Source organism: Moschus berezovskii, chromosome X, assembly GCF_049115385.1.
Source record: "Moschus berezovskii isolate FMDL1 chromosome X, NW_MosBer_1.0, whole genome shotgun sequence".
NCBI lineage: Eukaryota > Metazoa > Chordata > Mammalia > Artiodactyla > Moschidae > Moschus > Moschus berezovskii.
In genome coordinates this window covers 28,793,227-28,801,664 of record NC_142488.1, presented here as the reverse complement: position 1 = coordinate 28,801,664, position 8,438 = coordinate 28,793,227, and the positions used below count along the sequence as shown (strand labels likewise).

The window sequence follows — 8,438 nt, the reverse complement described above, 5'->3', positions numbered from 1 at the left end:
TTGTTGAATCAATGCTTACTGCAAAGTTTCCTCTATCTATTGTATCCTTGGAAATATATTAATCACATATAGAGAAAATAAGTAGTAGCCTTTGAGTTAACCACATCAGATCTTAAGTTAATAAATTCTTTTCTTGTAGCTCACTACACCCTTGCCTTATAGGAATGTAACTTTGTCATGTGTCTTTGGAGAATAGCGCCTGACTTTAGGAAAATCACCTTGAAAGAATATAAGCCTTTTTCTAGTTAACTAACCTTTGTTAGGAGAGAGGGCCATAAACTGTTAGCAGGCCTCCTGGCCAGAAGATGATGTAAACCACCTAAAACTTTTGTATATCATGAGACATACAAAAATAAGCCCTGATCCTGATAAGGGTCAAGACTGCTGACTCTGCGTGATTTTGGCATGACTCTATACCTCCTTTTCTCTATTTTTTATGTGCACAACTTAGGGTATAAAAGCAGCACTGGAAAATAAAGTTTTGGGCCTTGCTCACTGAATCTTGGTCTCCCCGTGTCGTTCTTTCTCTTTTTCCGTCCTTTTCTCTATTCTCCTTTTTCTGGTTGAGATCCTTGGAGTGCTGGGCCCGTATCTGCCTGGGCTTCTAAGACCCACTCGAGGGGGTGCCCTGGTGGGGTGCCTCCATTGATTCGAGAGGGCACCTGCGGCCTACGTAAACAGAGCACACCCCATGCTGGGGTTTTATTGGTTTCCTGCGTAAAGCAAGGAATCATCAGCCTCTCTCTCTCTCTCGCTGACGCCGACACCGTTCATCCTGAGGATACCCTGGGTCCATATCGAGGCAGGTCCCTGATAGTGAAATACATACAGTGGTGCAGACTTCATTCGTCTGAATGCTCCTCACTTCTTTCCACCCCTACCCCACATAATCACAGGGCTGTTTGTGTACCCCAAAACTAAACTAGGAAAAGGGGGATTTAGAACATTTACATTCATCTTGCAGAAGAACACAGAGAGAAATGATTAAGCTGCCCCTGTTTTTAAATGTTCCCTGCCAAGTAGTAGCTTGTAATAGGCAATGGAGTGTAACAATCACAAGTCTCGTTGAGTCTGGCCAGTGAGGAAATCCTTCTTTTCCAGGTAAAATAAGAGGATGCAGGGCGAAGTAGACTTCTCTGCATCATCCCAGGGACCCCCTCTGAATCATGGAAAAGGGAAAGATGGGATAACAAGGAGGGGCCCAGCGCCCAAGACTAGGGTCAGCTTTAGAATCCCAGTGAAGAGGCCATGATAGCCAGTGGTTCAGTGAATAAATTATAGTACCCCATGCAGAGCAAAAACACAGAGTTTCTCTGTCCAGAGGAGCTGAATTTGCAGATATAACATGTGTGTTTTGCCGCCACCTCCCACACACACACACACCTTTCATGCCCGAAGGGAAACCAGTCAGGAAGAGATACAGTCTCTGGGCATTTCCACTCCCAAGGTCTTTCCAGGTGTACAGAGCCAACTCAGGTAGCAGTGCTTCTGCCTATGGGGAGCAGCGAGAGAGCCTGAACTGAGGGATTCAGGTGTGTGGGTGTTGACTGCCTTCCAGTGAGGTGCCCTGCTACCTCTGACGCATTTGGTGGCCACTTTTGAAGACGTCTTCCCTCTGAGAAGGATTTTGGCTGGCATGTGGCAGCCATCCCCGCCCTAGGCTGGAAGGCACCCCTGAATTAGAGATGAGACTGCAGTGATCAGGGCTGTCTTCACGAGGGGATTTCCCTCCCTTCCGGGCCTTCTTATCTGGCTGGATTCCCAGTCTGCCCACCCACTATTCTTAACCCATTGATATACCTGTGAGGTAACAGGAAAAAAAAAAAAAGCATAGCATTGGAAGATCTATGTTCATGTCCACATTCAATAACTTCTTATCTGTGTGGCCTCCCTTTTTCTCACTGATAATGCATATCCTTCATCTTTCTTTTCTTTAAATGTACGTATTCGGCTGTGCTAGGTCTTAGTTGTGACACACAGGATCTTCCACCTTCATTTTGACACTTGGGATCTTTAGTTGTGGCCTGTGGGATCTAGTTCTTTGACCAGGGTTTGAACCCAGGTCCCCTGAATTGGGAGCACGGAGTCTTAGCCACTGGACCACCAGGGACGTCCCTGTAGTTCTTATTTCTTGAGGTTCTTATAAAAATAAAATATAAGAATGTACATAAGAGGACTTGGACCTGCAGAGTGCCATTATTATTATTTTTGTTTATTAGCCCCTTGACTATAGAGAAGAAAGCTGGAGGCTTATTACTCATTATCACTGTCACTTAGGATGAGCTTGTTAATGACAGTCTCTGCCATGCTGCCTTCCATGACCCCAGCTTGCTACCGAGAATCAACAAACATTAAGATGTATGTATCTTACTGAACTGAAACACATCACATAATGCTGAAGATCTTTTTTTTTTTTTTTGGCCACACCACTTGTGGGAATTCCCTGACCAGAGATGGAACCCATACCACCTGCCTCAAGTTCCAATCCCTTTCTTTTAATCCCTGCCCATTCCCTTCACTTCTTCCCCAGAGGCAACTACTGTGATGAATTCTGGACCATATTCTATCTTTACCATACATAAGCACCTGCAAACACCACCCACCAATCCCTAGAGCCCCAGACCACCCACCTTACCTCACCCTCCCCACATATACATTGTTTATAAGGGGAAGACTGATTTTGTATTTTCCAAGGGCCCATGTAAGACCGACCTCCGTCTGTGGAGATCCTGAACTGCACATGGATGGGGCATGGTTGGGTGGAGAGTCTGGATACCTGTTTAAAACTTAAAAAATTAGAGATCTGCGCACATGAATAAAAAGAGAGACCTTTATATTTGCATCAACTAGTAACTTTATTTGAAGAAGTAACAACTTCAGTGGAAGAACTGCTAGTGAATTTTTTCTTCAAGGGCAATACTGAAGTCTGTGTGGCAGGCAGGGTGACCTTGGGCAGTCACCCGTGACTCGGGGGAAAGTCCAGTCCAGGATCAGTCCTCCTTGTCGCCATTGCCCAGGGTAAGCTTGTCAAAGACGTACTCTACCAGACCGCCTTCTGGGGACCTCATCTTGCGCACGCTGGTGAGATGGTCCCCTAGCTCTTCGACGAACTCGAGCTGCTGGTCCAAGTGGCACGTCTCCAGGCACAGGTGGGCATCGCTGCTCTTGGTGGCCAGCTGGTGCAGGTCGAGCAGGCTCTGGCTGACGCTCTTCTCCAGGTGCAGGGTGTCCTTCATGGCTTGAAGACTGCTCTCCTGCTCTTGGGTCTCGGGCATCCTGATGCTGAGGAAGGTGATGCGGCTGCCACGCCGGTTCAGCAGGTACATCAGGCTCTTGGCCCTCTTGCTCTGCTCGTGGGAGCGGAGAAGAAAGAAGTGGACGATCTGCTTCAAGGCCACGTTGTGGTGGTGGTACAGGCAGCAGGCCCTGGCCAGGCACTGGAGGGACTTGTGGAGCTCTAGGGCGGCGTGGCCGTTTACCACGGCCTCGCACTCGCCGTGGTAGGGTTGACACACCTTCAGGGCCACTGCGGGCATCATGGCGGGCTTCGTCACCATCATCCGGAAACCATCTCGGATAGGCAAACTGCGGGCCGGGCAGCAGGACAATGGGCAGCAGCGGAGGCGGAGATATCGGCCGCCTCTTCGGAGCCTTCCAACGGTAAGCCATGATGGCAGTCACAGGAGTGCTCGCAGCTGGATGGCAAGTGGCTGGGCACCGGCTCTGGGATGGACCGGAAGTGTCAGTTGCTATGGCGGAACCGTTTGTGGGGAGGATCCGTTACAGGAAGTAGATAATGGGACTGGGAGGGGGTGGGGGTTGGGCCGGGGCCCCCCGACGTTCTAGGTTCCATAGGAGCCTTGGTGAGGCAGAAAACGCAGGGCAAGTGTGCCTCTGTCTTGAGACCATTAAAGAAATAATAACCCTCAGTTCAGTTCAGTTCAGTTCAGTCGCTCAGTCTTGTCCGACTCTTTGCGACCCCATGAATCACAGCACGCCAGGCCTCCCTGTCCATCACCAACTCCCGGAGTTCACTCAAACTCATGTCCACAGAGTCAGTGATGCCATCCAGCCACCTCATTCTCTGTCGCCCCCTATTCCTCCTGCCCCCAATCCCTCCCAGCATCAGAGTCTTTTCCAGTGAGTCAACTCTTCACATGAGGTGGCCAAAGTATTGGAGTTTCAGCTTTAGCATCAGTCCTTCCAATGAACACCCAGGGCTGAACCCTATTGAGATATAATTCATATACTCTAAATTTGATCTTTGGAAAGTGAATATTTACTGTTTTTTGGTGTGTGTGTGTATTCATGAAGTTGTGCAACCATTACCACATCTCAGAATATTTTCATCACTCCAAAATGAAACTCCCTAACCACTAGCAGTCACTCCCCATCTCGCCTCCCCCCACATCTGGCCACCACTAAACCTTCTATCTCTATAGGTTTGCTTCTTCTGAACTTCTCAAAGAAATGCAGTCGTACAGTATGTGGCCTTGTGTGTCTGCCTTCTTTTACTTAGCATAATGTTTTAAATCTTTTAGCCATTTTATTGCTAAATAGTATTCCATCGTATGAATATACCACATTTTATTTATTCTTTCATCAGTTGATGGGCATTTGAGTTGTTTCCGTTTTGTGGTTATTACAAATAGTGTTGCTATGAACTTTTGTGTACAGGTTTTTGTGTAGATTTATGTTTTTTACTTGGAAATATATGTAGGAGTGGAATTGCTAGCTTATATGGTAGCTCTATGTTTAATATTTTGAGGAACTCCCAAAATGTTTTCCAAAGTGATCCTACCAGCAGGATGTTAAATTTCTAATTCTGTTACTGTCTGCTTCAAAGCTTTAATCATCCTAGTGGATGTTCAGTGGTATCACATTGTGGTTTTGATTTGTATTTCCCTAATGACTAACACTCTATCTATCAGATCTAGTCCCTTAAATCTATTTCTTACTTCCACTGTATAATCATAAGGGATTTGAGTTAGGTCATATCTGAATGGTCTAGTGGTTTTAACTCCTTATTGCCAAATTCAGACTGAAATTGAAGAAAGTAGGGAAAACCACTAGACCATTCAGATATGACCTAAATCAAATCCCTTATGATTATACAGTGGAAGTAAGAAATAGATTTAAGGGACTAGATCTGATAGATAGAGTGCCTGATGAACTATGGACGGAGGTTCATGACATTGTACAGGAGACAGGGACCAAGACCATCCCCATGGAAAAGAAATGCAAAAAAGCAAAATGGCTGTCTGAGGAGGCCTTACAAATAGCTGTGAAAAGAAGAGAAGTGAAAAGCAAAGGAGAAAAGGAAAGATATAAGCATCTGAATGCAGAGTTCCAAAGAATAGCAAGGAGAGATAAGAAAGCCTTCCTCAGTGATCAATGCAAAGAAATAGAGGAAAGCAACGGAATAGAAAAAACAAGAGATCTCTTCAAGAAAATTAGAGACATCATGGGAACATTTCGTGCAAAGATGGGCTCGATAAAGGACAGAAATGGTGTGGACCTAACAGAAGCAGAAGATATTAAGAAGAGGTGGCAAGAATACACAGAAGAACTGTACCAAAAAGATCTTCACGACAAAGATAATCACGATGGCGTGATCACTGACCTAGAGCCAGACATCTTGGAATGTGAAGTCAAGTGGGCCTTAGAGAGCATCACTAGGAACAAAGCTAGTGGAGGTGATGGAATTCCAATTGAGCTATTTCAGATCCTTAAAGATGATGCTGTGAAAGTGCTGCACTCAATATGCCAGCAAATTTGGAAAAGTCATCAGTGGCCACAGGACTGGAAAAGGTCAGTCTTCATTCCAATCCCAAAGAAAGGCAATGCCAAAGAATGCTCAAACTACCACACAATTACACTCATCTCACACGCTAGTAAAGTCATGCTCAAAATTCTCCAAGCCAGGCTTCAGCAATATGTGAACCGTGAACTTCGAGATGTTCAAGCAGGTTTTAGAAAAGGCAGAGGAAGCAGAGATCAAATTGCCAACATCCACTAGATCATGGAGAAAGCAAGAGAGTTCCAGAAAAACATCTATTTCTGCTTCATTGACTATGCCAAAGCCTTTGACTGTGTGGATCACAATAAACTGTGGAACATTCTGAAAGAGATGGGAATATCAGACCACCTGACCTGCCTCTTGAGAAACCTGTATTCAGGTCAGGAAGCAACAGTTAGAACTGGACATGGAACAACAGACTGGTTCCAAATAGGAAAAGGAGTATGTCAAGGTTGTATACTGTCACCCTGCTTTTTTAACTTATATGCAGAGTACATCATGAGGAACCCTGGGCTGGAAGAAGCACAAGCTGGAATCAAGATTGCCAGGAGAAATATCAATAACCTCGGATATGCAGATGACACCACCCTTATGGCAGAAAGTGAAGAGGAACTCAAAAGCCTCTTGATGAAAGTGAAAGAGGAGAGTGAAAAGGTTGGCTTGAAGCTCAACATTCAGAAAACGAAGATCATGGCATCTGGTCCCATCACTTCATGGGAAAAAATGGGGAAACAGTGGAAACAGTGTCAGACTTTATTTTTCTGGGCTCCAAAATCACTGCAGATGCTGATTGCAGCCATGAAATTTAAAGACGCTCACTCCTTGCAAGGAAAGTTATGACCATCCTAGATAGCATATTAAAAAGCAGAGACATTACTTTGCCAACCAAGGTCTGCCTAGTCAAGGCTATGGTTTTTCCCGTGGTCATGTACGGATGTGAGAGTTGGACTGTGAAGAAAGCTGATCGCCAAAGAATTGATGCTTTTGAACTGTGGTGCTGGAGAAGACTCTTGAGAGTCCCTTGTACTGCAAGGAGATCCAACCAGTCCATTCTAAAGGAGATTAATCCTGGGTGTTCATTGGAAGGACTGATGCTAAAGCTGAAACTCCAATACTTTGGCCACCTCATGCGACGAGTTGACTCACTGGAAAAGACTCTGATGCTGGGAGGGATTGGGGGAGGGAGGAGATGGGGACGACAGAGAATGAGGTGGCTGGATGGCATCACTGACTCAATGGACATGAGTTTGAGTGAACTCTGGGAGTTGGTGTTGGACAGGGAGGCCTGGCGTGCTGTGATTCATGGGGTCTCGAAGAGTCGGACACAACTGAGCGACTGAACTGAACTCTACTGAATGACTAACAATGTTTATCACCTTTGTATATATTTATTGGCCTTGTGCATATGTTCTTTGGATAAATGTGGAGAATTGTCTACTCAGATCCCTTGCCCATTGAAAATTAGAGTTGTTTATCGTTCTATTGTTGAGTTGTAAGAGTTCTGCATATATTCTGGATATAAGTTCCGTATCAGATATATAATTCACAACTATTTTCTCCATTCATTGGGTTGTCTTTTCATTTTCTTTTGGTGTCATATCGAGAAACCACTGCCTAATTCAAGGTCACAAAGATTTACACCTAGGTTTTCTTCTATCCATTTTGAATTAATTTTTGTATATGATGTGAAATAAGGAATCTAGCTTCATTCTGTTGTATGTGAGTGTCTTCATTTATCCCAGCTTTATTTGTTGAGAAGACTATTCTTTCCCTGTTGGATGGTCTTTGCATACTTGTTGAAAATTAACTGGCCGGAAATATATGGGTTTATTTCTGGGCTCCTAGTTCTATTCTATAATAGTACAACAGTGTCTTGATTACTGTAGTTTTGTAATAAGTTTTGAAATAAGAATGTATGAGTCATCCAACTTCATTCATTTTTTTCAAGATTGTTTTGGCTTTTCTGGGTGCCTTGTACTTCCATATGGATTTTACAATAAGCTTGCCATTTTTTTCTCCAAAAAGCCAGCTGAGATATTGATAGGAATGGCATTGAATCTATAGATATAGGGGGGGAGGTGGTATTGATATCCTAACAATATTAAGTCTTCTGATCCATAAACGTGGGTTATCTTTCCATTTATTTAGGCCTGGGACCTTTAAAAATAATAATTATGGTTTAGATGAGGGCCAAAATTTGAATTTCTATACCAGCTTCCAGGTAATACCAGACCACACCCTTAATAACAATATCTAAAAGGAACAGAGTAGCCATGCTTTGTTGTCTTAGTCCCTTCAGGTTGCTGTAACAAAGTACCAGAGACTGGGTGGCTTATAAACAACAGAAATTCATTTTTCCCAGTTCTGGAGACTGGAAGTCCCAGGATAGAGTGGCAGCCTGGTTGAGTTCTGGTGAGAGAACTCTTTTCTGCATTGAAGATGGCTGTCTTCTTGCTGTGGCCTCAGATGGCCGAAGGGTTGAGAGAGCTCTCCAGAGTCTGTTTTATAAGGGCACCAGTTTCATTTATGACATCCCTGCTCTTGTGATGTATGTACCTCCCAGAGGCCCCACCTCCTAATACCATCACCCCGGGGGTTAGGGTTTCAACATACTGTTTTTTTGGGTAGGAGACACAAA

At 44.6% G+C, this 8,438-nt stretch overlaps 1 pseudogene; it reads right to left on the bottom strand.

Annotated features, from left to right (window-relative positions):
- Positions 1 to 2,990: 2,990 nt before the first annotated feature.
- LOC129563833 (ferritin heavy chain pseudogene) lies at positions 2,991 to 3,560 on the bottom strand (annotated as a pseudogene).
- Between the last annotated feature and the right edge of the window lie 4,878 nt (positions 3,561 to 8,438).